We start from the raw sequence: 12,107 nt of genomic DNA, 5'->3' as shown, positions 1-12,107 counted from the left end.
CAGGTGTGTGTTATTCCCTCATTAACCCAATTACAATGAGCAGATAAAAGGTCCAGAGTTCATTTCAAGTGTGCTATTTGCATTTGGAATCTGTTGCTGTCAACTCTTAAGATAAGATCCAAAGAGCTGTCATTATCAGTGAAGCAAGCCATCATTAGGCTGAAAAAAACAAAACAAATCCATCAGAGAGATAGCAAAAACATTAGGCGTGGCCAAAACAACTGTTTGGAACATTCTTAAAAAGAAGGAACGCATCGGTCAGCTCAGCAACACCAAAAGACCCGGAAGACCACGGAAAACAACTGTGGGGGATGACCGAAGAATTCTTTCCCTGGTGAAGAAAACACCCTTCACAATGGTTGGCCAGATCCAGAACACTCTCCAGGAGGTAGGTGTATGTGGGTCAAAGTCAAAAATCAAGAGAAGACTTCACCGGAGTGAATACAGAGGGTTCACCACAAGATGTAAACCATTGGTGAGCCTCAAAAACAGGAAGGCCAGATTAGAGTTTGCCGAATGACATCTAAAAAAGCCTTCACAGTTCTGGAACAACATCCTATGGACAGATGAGACCAAGATCAACTTGTACCAGATTGATGGGAAGAGAAGAGTATGGAGAAGGAAAGAAACTGCTCATGATCCTAAGCATACCACCTCATCAGTGAAGCATGGTGATGGTAGTGTCATGGCGTGGGCATGTATGGCTGCCAATGGAACTGGTCCTCTATTATCTATTGATGATGTGATTGCTGACAAAAGCAGCAGGATGAATTCTGAAGTGTTTTGGGCAATATTATCTGCTCATATTCAGCCAAATGCTTCAGAACTCATCGGACGGCACTTCACAGCGCAGATGGACAATGACTAGAGTTGAGCGGACACCTGGATGTTCGTGTTCAAGAAGTTCGGCCGAACTTCCGGGAAATGTTCGGGTTAGGGATCCGAACTTCGTCCCGAACCCAAACCCCATTGAAGTCAATGGGGACCCAAACTTTTCGGCAATAAAAAGGCTGTAAAACAGCCCAGGAAAGGGCTAGAGGGCTGCAAAAGGCAGCAACATGTAGGTAAATCCTCTGCAAACAAATGTGGATAGGGAAATGAATTAAAAGAAAAAGAAAATAAATAAAAATTAACCAATATCAATTGGAGAGAGGTCCCATAGCAGAGAATCTGGCTTCACGTCACCCACCACTGGAACAGTCCATTCTCAGATATTTAGGCCCCGGCACCCAGACAGAGGAGAGAGGTCCCGTAACAGAGAATCTGGCTTCATGTCAGCAGAGAATCAGTCTGCATGTCATAGCAGAGAATCAGGCTTCACGTCACCCACCACTGCAACAGTCCATTGTCATATATTTAGGCCCAGCACCCAGGCAGAGGAGAGAGGTCCCGTAACAGAGAATCTGGCTTCATGTCAGCAGAGAATCAGTCTGCATGTCATAGCAGAGAATCAGGCTTCACGTCAGCCACCACTGCAACAGTCCATTGTCATATATTTAGGCCCAGCACCCAGGCAGAGGAGAGAGGTCCCGTAACAGAGAATTTGGCTTCATGTCAGCAGAGAATCAGTCTGCATGTCATAGAAGAGAATCAGGCTTCACGTCAGCCACCACTGTAACAGTCCATTGTCATATATTTAGGCCCAGGCAGAGGAGAGAGGTCCCGTAACAGAGAATCTGGCTTCATGTCAGCAGAGAATCAGTCTGCATGTCATAGCAGAGAATCTGGCTTCACGTCAGCCACCACTGCAACAGTCCATTGTCATATATTTAGGCCCAGCACCCAGGCAGAGGAGAGAGGTCCCGTAACAGAGGATCTGGCTTCATGTCAGCAGAGAATCAGTCTGCATGTCATAGCAGAGAATCAGGCTTCACGTCACCCAACATTTGAACAGTCCATTGGCATATATTTAGGACCCGGCACCCAGACAGAGGAGAGGTTCATTCAACTTTGGGTAGCCTCGCAATATAATGGTAAAATGAAAATAAAAATAGGATTGAATGAGGAAGTGCCCTGGAATACAATAATATATGGTTAAGGGGAGGTATTTAATGTCTAATCTGCACAAGGGATGGACAGGTCCTGTGGGATCCATGCCTGGTTCATTTTTATGAACGTCAGCTTGTCCACATTGGCTGTAGACAGGCGGCTGCGTTTGTCTGTAATGACGGCCCCTGCCTCGCTGAATACACGTTCAGACAAAACGCTGGCCGCCGGGCAGGCCAGCACCTCCAAGGCATAAAAGGCTAGCTCTGGCTACGTGGACAATTTAGAGACCCAGAAGTTGAATGGGGCAGAACCATCAGTCAGTACGTGGAGGGGTGTGCACATGTACTGTTCCACCATGTTAGTGAAATGTTGCCTCCTGCTAACACGTTGCGTATCAGGTGGTGGTGCAGTTAGCTGTGGCGTGTTGACAAAACTTTTCCACATCTCTACCATGCTAACCCTGCCCTCAGAGGAGCTGGCCGTGACACAGCTGCCTTGGCGACCTCTTGCTCCTCCTCTGCCTTGGCCTTGGGCTTCCACTTGTTCCCCTGTGACATTTGGGAATGCTCTCAGTAGCGCATCTACCAATGTGCGCTTGTACTCGCGCATCTTCCTATCACGCTCCAGTGCAGGAAGTAAGGTGGGCACATTGTCTTTGTACCGTGGATCCAGCAGGGTGGCAACCTAGTAGTTCGCACACGTTAAAATGTGGGCAACTCTGCTATCATTGCGCAGACACTGCAGCATGTAGTCGCTCATGTGTGCCAGGCTGCCCAGGGGTAAGGACAAGCTGTCCTCTGTGGGAGGCGTATCATCATCATCCTGCCTTTCCCCCCAGCCACGCACCAGTGATGGGCCCGAGCTGCGTTGGGTGCCACCCCGCTGTGACCATGTTTCATCCTCATCCTCCTCCACCTCCTCCTCATCCTCGTCCTCCTCGTCCTTCAGTAGTGGGCCCTGGCTGGCCACATTTGTACCTGGCCTCTGCTGTTGCAAAAAACCTTCCTCTGAGTCACTTCGAAGAGACTGGCCTGAAAGTGCTAAAAATTATCCCTCTTCCTCCTCGTCCTGGGCCACCTCCTCTTCTATCATCGCCCTAAGTGTTTTCTCAAGGAGACATAGAAGTGGTATTGTAACGCTGATAACGGCGTCATCGCCACTGGCCATGTTGGTGGAGTACTCGAAACAGCGCAACAGGGCACACAGGTCTCGCATGGAGGCCCAGTCATTGGTGGTGAAGTGGTGCTGTTCCGTAGTGCGACTGACCCGTGCGTGCTGCAGCTGAAACTCCACTATGGCCTGCTGCTGCTCGCACAGTCTGTCGAGCATGTGCAAGGTGGAGTTCCACCTGGTGGGCACGTCACATATGAGGCGGTGAGCGGGAAGGCCGAAGTTACGCTGTAGCGCAGACAGGCGAGCAGCGGCAGGATGTGAACGCCGGAAGCACGAACAGACGGCCCGCACTTTATGCAGCAGCTCTGACATGTTGGGGTAGTTTTGAATGAACTTCTGCACCATCAAATTCAGCACATGCGCCAAGCAAGGGATGTGCGTCAAACCGGCTAGTCCCAGAGCTGCAACGAGATTTCGCCCATTATCGCACACCACCAGGCCGGGCTTGAGGCTCACCGGCGCAACCACTCGTCTGTCTGTTGTTCTATACCCCGCCACAACTCCTGTGCGGTGTGGGGCCTGTCCCCCAAACATATGAGTTTCAGAATGGCCTGCTGACGTTTACCCCGGGCTGTGCTGAAGTTGGTGGTGAAGGTGTGTGGCTGACTGGATGAGCAGGTGGAAGAAGAGGAGGAGGAAGCTGAGTAGGAGGAGGTGGCAACAGGAGGCAAAGAATGTTGCCCTGCGATCCTTGGCGGCGGAAGGACGTGCGCCAAACAGCTCTCCGCCTGGGGCCCAGCTGCCACTACATTTACCCAGTGTGCAGTTAGGGAGATATAGCGTCCCTGGCCGTGCTTACTGGTCAACGTATCTGTGGTTAGGTGGACCTTGCCACAAATGGGGTTGCGCAGTGCACACTTGATTTTATCGGATACTTGGTTGTGCAGGGAAGGCACGGCTCTCTTGGAGAAGTAGTGCTGGCTAGGAACAACATACTGTTGGACAGCAAGCGACATGAGCTGTTTGAAGATGTCTGTGTCCACCAGCTTAAATGACAGCATTTCATAGGCCAGTAGTTTAGAAATGCTGGCATTCAGGGCCAGGGATCGAGGGTGGCTAGGTGGCAATTTACGCTTTCTCTCAAATGTTTGTGAGATGGAGAGCTGAACGCTGCCGTGTGACATGGTTGAGATGCTTGGTGACGGAGGTGGTGGTGTTGGTGGTACATCCCCTGTTTGCTGGGCGGCAGTAGCCAACGTTCCTCCAGAGGCGGAGGAAGAGGCCGAGGCGGCAGCAGCAGAAGTGGCCGAGGCGGCAGCAGCAGAAGAGGCCGAGGCGGCAGCAGCAGAAGAGGTAGCAGGGGGAGCCTGAGTGACTTCCTTGTTTTTAAGGTGTTTACTCCACTGCAGTTCATGCTTTGCATGCAGGTGCCTGGTCATGCAGGTTGTGCTAAGGTTCAGAACGTTAATGCCTCGCTTCAGGCTCTGATGGCACAGCGTGCAAACCACTCGGGTCTTGTCGTCAGCACATTGTTTGAAGAAGTGCCATGCCAGGGAACTCCTTGAAGCTGCCTTTGGGTGCTCGGTCCCAGATGACGGCGGTCAGTAGCAGGCGGAGTCTCTTGGCGGCAGGTGTTCTGCTTTTGCCCACTGCTCCCTCTTTTGCTACGCTGTTGGCTCGGTCTCACCACTGCCTCTTCCTCCGAACTGTGAAAGTCAGTGGCACGACCTTCATTCCATGTGGGGTCTAGGACCTCATCGTCCCCTGCATCGTCTTCCACCCAGTCTTGATCCCTGACCTCCTGTTCAGTCTGCACACTGCAGAAAGACGCAGCAGTTGGCACCTGTGTTTCGTCATCATCAGAGACATGCTGAGGTGGTATTCCCATGTCCTCATCATCAGGAAACATAAGTGGTTGTGCGTCAGTGCATTCTATGTCTTCCACCGCTGGGGAAGGGCTAGGTGGATGCCCTTGGGAAACCCTGCCAGCGGAGTCTTCAAACAGCATAAGAGACTGCTGCATAACTTGCGGCTCAGACAGTTTCCCTGGTATGCATGGGGGTGATGTGACAGACTGATGGGCTTGGTTTTCAGGCGCCATCTGTGCGCTTTCTGCAGAAGACTGGGTGGGAGATAAATTGAACGTGCTGGATCCACTGTCGGCCACCCAATTGACTAATGCCTGTACCTGTTTAGGCCTTACCATCCTTAGAACGGCATTGGGCCCCACCAAATATCGCTGTAAAGTATGGCGGCTACTGAGACCTGAGGTAGTTGGTTGTGGCAGAACGGCCACGTCCTCTCCCAGCACCAGAGGGTCCACTAACACCACCACGACCATGTCTGCGTCCGCTTCCCTTACTAGATGTTTTCCTCATTGTTACCGTTCACCACAATAAGAAAAATATTATTTGGCCCAATGTATTGAATTCAAATTCAGGCCTTTTTTTACAGACACCTAACACTATCTGGCTATCTATTTATGTACCGTATTACACTAATACAGGCACAGCAGTAACGACAGATTTAGCTGGATATAAATTTGAGGCCTAGTATTTAGGCGCTGGGTGACAGGTATAGGTTTACTGACAGAATTAGACTTGGAAATGCCCAGTAGCGTGTGTGTGTGAAGGTTTTCAGAATGACCCTATGTGCACCTTGAATATTATATACCCTTTTAGGGATAGATTTAAAATAGCTCTGATATAGCAGAAACCACTAAATTATGAAATTGTCTAAATTGGGAATTGTATTTCAACCCAGAACAAAAACTGTGCTTTGACGGACACTAAATAACTTGCCCAGCCACAGAAATAACCACAGATTTAGCTGACTATAAATTTGAGGCCTAGTATTTAGGCGCTGGGTGACAGGTATAGGTTTACTGACAGAATTAGACTTGGAAATGCACAGTAGCGGGTGTGTGTGAAGTTATTCTGAATGACCCTATGTGCACCTTGAATATTATATACCCTTTTAGGGATAGATTTAAAATAGCTCTGATACAGCAGAAACCACTAAATTAGGAAATTGCTAAATTGGGAATTGTATTTCAACCCAGAACAAAAAATGTGCTTTGACGGACACTAAATAATTTGACCAGCCACAACAGTACAGCAGTAACGACAGATTTAGCTGGATATAAATTTGAGGCCTAGTATTTAGGCGCTGGGTGACAGGTATACGTTTACTGACAGAATTAGACTGGGATATGGCCAAAAAATAATCAGACTATTGCTGGTTAAATGCACTTGGTGTGACAGCTTGACCCTGATGTAGGATTTAGCCAGAAAACAACCACACCATTGAGGGTTAAATGCACTTGTTGGCAGCTTGTGCTGGCGCACCACAAGACACAAAATGGCCGCCGATCACCCCTGAAAAAAGTGACTGAAAAACGCTCTGGGCAGCCTAAAAACAGTGAGCAATTCAATAGCAGCAGTTCAATCATCCACAGCTGCAGATCAATCTCTGAATGAAGTGCTTTGGAGGAGTTAATCACTGCCTAATCTCGCCCTAACGTGGCAGCTGCAACCTCTCCCTACGCTAATCAGAGCAGAGTGACGGGCGGCGCTATGTGACTCCAGCTTAAATAGAGGTTGGTCACATGCTGCTCTGGCCAATCACAGCCATGCCAATAGTAGGCATGGCTGTGACGGCCTCTTGGGGCAAGTAGTATGACGCTTGTTGTTTGGCTGCTTTGCAGCCTTTCAAAAGGCGCCAAGAAAGCGACGAACACTGAACCCGAACCCGGACTTTTACGAAAATGTCCGGGTTTGGGTCCGTGTCACGGACACCCCAAAATTCGGTATGAACCCGAACTATACAGTTCGGGTTCGCTCATCCCTAACAATGACCCAAAGCATACTGCAAAAGCAACCAAAGAGTTTATTAAGGGAAAGAAGTGGAATGTTATGCAATGGCCGAGTCAATCACCTGACCTGAATCCGATTGAGCTGCATTTCACTTGCTGAAGACAAAACTGAAGGGAAAATTCCCCAAGAACAAGCAACTGAAGACAGTTGCAGTAAAGGCCTGGCAGAGCATCACCAGGGATGAAACCCAGCGTCTGGTGAAGTCTAGTTATGCCCCGAACTATTCGCAGCGGGCGAGCATATGCGATGTTCGGTCCGCCCCCTATACATCATCATTGAGTAAACGTTGACCCTGTACCTCACAGTCAGCAGACACATTCCAGCCAATCAGCAGCATACCCTCCCTCTCAGACCCTCCCACCTCCTGGACAGCATCCATTTTAGATTCATTCGGACGCTGCATTTTCAGTGAGAGGAGGGACAGTGTTGCTGCTGATTTAATAGGGAAAGCGTTAGCTAGGGCAGTGTTCTGTGTCCACAGACTCATCTGCTGTAAGGACAGCGTCCTGACAGCACCCCAAAACGCCCTTTTTTAGGGCTGGTACATCAGTCTGTTTTTTTTATATATATATATATGCAAACACACACTTCTTCACAGACACCAGGATTTAGGGGCAAAACTGTGCCCGTCTGGGCCCTATCTAAACACATAGGTTTCCCTGAGTCACCTAAAGCGTACCACAGTTCACACCCGTGATGAGATGTGGCTTTCCCAGCCCAACCTCCAGCAGCCTCCAGGCTGCTCCCACACCAGGGTCTCTTGTGGGATAGTGGTCTCTCAGCCCTCCTGGCTCAGACCACACAGAGCCACTCCAGCCTTCTGTGTGCAAGTCCCCACCCCTTCTCACTCTGAGGATTCCTTTATCCCCAGGTGATTACTGCACCTGGTCTTTCTTCAGACCTGGTGATTCTGGGGAAGACACAGCAAATCCTGCCATATATCTCCCCTAGCAACCATGAGGCCTGTCACTTCCTCACAATATATATATATATATATATATATATATATATATGCATTGCAGTTGCCTGCCCATGTGTGAGAGGCTGCAGGCTCAGTCACAGACAGTACTGTGTGCGCACCATCCATACAGGGTGTCACAGACAATACCTTGCAGATAAGAAAAATGCAATTTATATTATTTCTCTGTGATATAATTGCATTTGCAAGCCAGTGTGTGTCAGGCCCACACAGACTGTACTGTGCCCACTGCCCACCACTTATATAGGGTGGCACCGTACCTTGCACGCATAGTACCACTTATCTAAAAAAAAAAAAAAATGACAGGCAGAGGCAGGCCACCTCGCAGGGGCCGTCATGGTCGTGGTGCTGAGATTTCCACTGGCCCTGCAATAATGCCCAGTGTTCAGAGGCCACGTACCCTGAACCCCAAAAAATCGGAGAAAATAGTTGACTGACACAGGATGCCCAATCTTCAACAGCTTCCGCTAAGAAGCTTGACACACTATCCTCCTCCAGCTCAGCTTTGGTCACCTGCTCTCAAGTTACCACTCTGCCGCCCGCCGCCACCACCACCACTACCACCACAGCCACCACAGCCGCTTCACTTGATCCCTCAGAGGAGTTATTTACACATCAGTTGGATGAAATTAGTGATGCGCAACCATTATTGCCAGGGGATGTAGATAACAGGGATATGTCTCAGTCAGGCAGCATTACACACATGGACGTACAGTGTGATGATGATGATGATGTTGTACCCGCTGCTGCTTCCTTTGCTGAGGTGTCAGATACAAGTGAAGCGGTTGATGATGACGATGTGTCCATGGATGCCACGTGGGTGCCTGCTCGAAGAGAAAAGAAGAGCTGAAAAGTTTAGCAGGGGAGACAGAGAGAAGGAGGAGACGAGTTGGAAGTAGGGGGAGGTCATTGCAAGGAGCTAGTGGCACAGTCAGACAGCATGTATCGGCACCCGGGGTCAGCCAGACAGCAAGCCAATCAACGCATGCTGTTGCCACCACCAGAATGCCGTCATTGCAAAGCTCAGCAGTGTGGCATTTTTTTTGTGTGTCTGCCTCTGACAACAGTGATGCCATTTGCAACCTGTGCCAAAAGAAACGGAGTCATGGGATATCCAACACCCACCTAGGTACAACTGCTTTGCGAAGGCACATGATCGCACATCACAAACGCCTATGGGATCAACACATGATGACAAGTAGAAGCAGCACACAAGCTCAGAGCCACCATCCTCCTCCTGGTCCAGCATCTTCAGCCACGTCAACCACTGCTGTCCTCCTTGCCCCCTCTCAACCACCCGCCACTCCTCCTCTCACCTTCAGCAGTTCCTGCTCATCTGTCCACAGTCAGGTGTCTGTAAAGGAAATGTTTGAGCGTAAGAAGCCAATGTCACAGAGTCACCCCCTTGCCCAGCGTCTGACAGCTGGCTTGACGGAACTCTTAGCCTGCCAGCTTTTGCCATACCAGCTGGAGGAGTCTGAGGCCTTCAAAAAATTTGTCGCTATTGGGACACCACAGTGGAAGGTACCCGGACAAATTTTTTCTTCTAATAAGGCAATCCCAAACCTCTACTCAGTGATTGAAAAGGAAGTCATGGCATCTCTGGCATACAGTGTTGGGGCAAGGGTCTATCTGACCACTGATACCTGGTCTGCAAAGCACGGTCAGGGCAGGTATATCACCTACACTGCGCATTGGGTCAACCTGCTGACGGCTGGCAAGCATGGAATGTGTGGCTCTGCAGCGGAGTTGGTGACACCGCCACGACTTGCAGGCAGGCCTACTGCTACCTCCTCTACTCCTCCTACTCCATCCTCTTCCATAACCTCCTCGGCTGAGTCCTCTTCTGCTGCGTCTGGCTGCACATCAACGGAATCCCCCCAGCTCCACAGGGGCTATTCCACATCCCGGATACGACAGTGTCACGCTGTCTTGGGGTTGACTTGCCTGAAAGCAGAGAGCCACACCGGACCAGCACTCCTGTCCGCCCTCAACGCACAGGTGGATCAGTGGCTAACTCCGCACCAACTGGAGATCGGCAAAGTGGTGTGTGACAACGGAAGCAATTTGTTGGCGGCATTGAATTTGGGCAAGTTGTCACATGTGTCGTGCATGGCACGTGTGTGTAATCTGATCGTACAATGCTTTGTGCATAAGTACCCAGGCTTACAGGACGTCCTCAAGCAGGCCAGGAAGTTGTGTGGCCATTTCAGGCGTTCCTACACGGCCATGGCGCACTTTTCAGACATTCAGCGCCGAAACAACATGCCAGTGAGGCGCTTGATTTGCGACAGCCTGACACGTTGAAATTCAACACTCCTAATGTTTGACCGCCTGCTCCAACAAGAAAAAGCCGTCAACGAGTATTTTCTAGGTGCTAGGACAGCCTCTGCGGAGCTGGGAATTTTTTTGCCACGTTACTGGACGCTCATGCGCAATGCCTGTAGGCTCATGCGTCCTTTTGAGGAGGTGACAAACCTAGTCAGTGGCACCGAAGGCAACATCAGCGACCTCATCCCATTTGTTTTCTTCCTGGAGCGTGCCCTGTGAAGAGTGCTGAATCAGGCTGTAGATGAGCGTGAAGAGGAAGAGGAAGAGTTGTGGTCACCATCACCACCAGAAACAGCCTTGTCATCATCGCTTGCCGGACCTGCGGCAACGCTGCAAGAGGAGTATGAGGAAGAGGAGTCAAAGGATGAATGTGGCTTTGAGGAGGAGGACGACCAACCATAGCAGGCATCCCAGGGTGCATGTTGTCACCTATCTGGGACCCGTGGTGTTGTACGTGGCTGGGGGGAAGAACAGACCGTCAATGACATCAGTGAGGAGGAGGAACGGGAAATGAGTAGCTTGGCATCCAACCTTGTGCAAATGGGGTCTTTCATGCTGTCATGTCTGTTGAGGGACCCTCGTATAAAAAGGATGAAGGAGAACGACCTGTACTGGGTGGCCACGCTACTAGACCCCCGGTATAAGCAGAAAGTGGCGGAAATGTTACCAAATTACCAGAAGTCAGAAAGGATGCAGCACTTCAAAACCAAACTAAAAAATATGCTTTACACAGCTTATAAGGGGGATGTCACAGCACAACGGGAATGTAACAGGGGAAGAGGTGAAAGTAATCCTCCTCCTACCACGACCACGGCGGCAAGGACAGGACGCTTTACAGATGTGTTGTTGATGGAGGACATGCGGTGCTTTTTCAGTCCTACACATCACCACAGCCCTTCGGGATCCAGCCTTAGAGAATGACTCGACTGACAGGTGGCAGACTACCTCGCCTAAACTGCAGATATCGACACTGAGGAGCGATGAACCCCTTAAAACTGGGTGTGCAGGTTTGACCTGTGGCCTGAGATATCCCTGTTTGCGATAGAACTTCTGGCCTGCCCCGCTTCAAGTGTCCTGTCAGAAAGGACCTTCAGTGCAACAGGAGGCATTGTCACTGACAAAAGAAGTCGCCTCGGTCAATAAAGTGTTGATTACCTCACCTTCATAAAGATGAATGAGGCATGGATCCCGAAGGGACTGACAGTGGGGAATGTGTTTGACTAACAAAAGGCCTGATGACATGCCTTGGCCTCAAAATGGTCCCCACGCTGCTGTATTTACTGTCTGCATACCGGATGACTTTCGTGAATTCTCCGCCACAAACTAGGGTTCAAGCCACAATGTTTTAGTCACCTTTCTGCTACAACAGCGGCTGCAACAATACCATTATTTTTCAGGCATGCGTACATGCCTAATTTTCATGGCCTCTGGTGCTGCACTGTGGCTGCAAAAAAAGAAAAAAAAAAGGCACATACAAGTGTCAATTCCCCTTCGTGATCGTTACCTTGTTGTGGTGAAGGGGCTTGCGTATCACAATGAAGCGATCATCACCTCTATGAGTGTGTTGGCAATGTTGCCACACCCCAGATGATAAGGCCGTTGCCTTATTATGATCAGAACAAAAGCGATCGGCTGGATAATATTTCATAGAAAAAACATTAATTTTCATTTTTTTTTTTAAGTTGTATGGGTTTTTAATACATAAAATAAAATAAAAAATCATAATAAAGTCTCTTAATAGTTTATTAGAAATAATGCAGACAATTTTAAAAATCCCCAACAATTCCAATACAAAGCAAGTACAGAGCTCAGAACAAAAT

General features: G+C 49.5%; 1 protein-coding gene across 1 annotated transcript in view; it reads right to left on the bottom strand.

Annotated features, from left to right (window-relative positions):
- LOC122929123 (B-cell receptor CD22-like) overlaps positions 1-12,107 on the bottom strand; it is a 518,995-nt gene that overhangs the window by 247,783 nt on the left and 259,105 nt on the right. The gene's annotated exons all lie outside the window — the stretch shown is intronic.

This window comes from Bufo gargarizans, chromosome 2 (assembly GCF_014858855.1).
Source record: "Bufo gargarizans isolate SCDJY-AF-19 chromosome 2, ASM1485885v1, whole genome shotgun sequence".
Classification (NCBI taxonomy): domain Eukaryota; kingdom Metazoa; phylum Chordata; class Amphibia; order Anura; family Bufonidae; genus Bufo; species Bufo gargarizans.
Note: the sequence above shows the minus strand (reverse complement) of the source record. Positions and strands in the feature narration are given on the sequence as shown.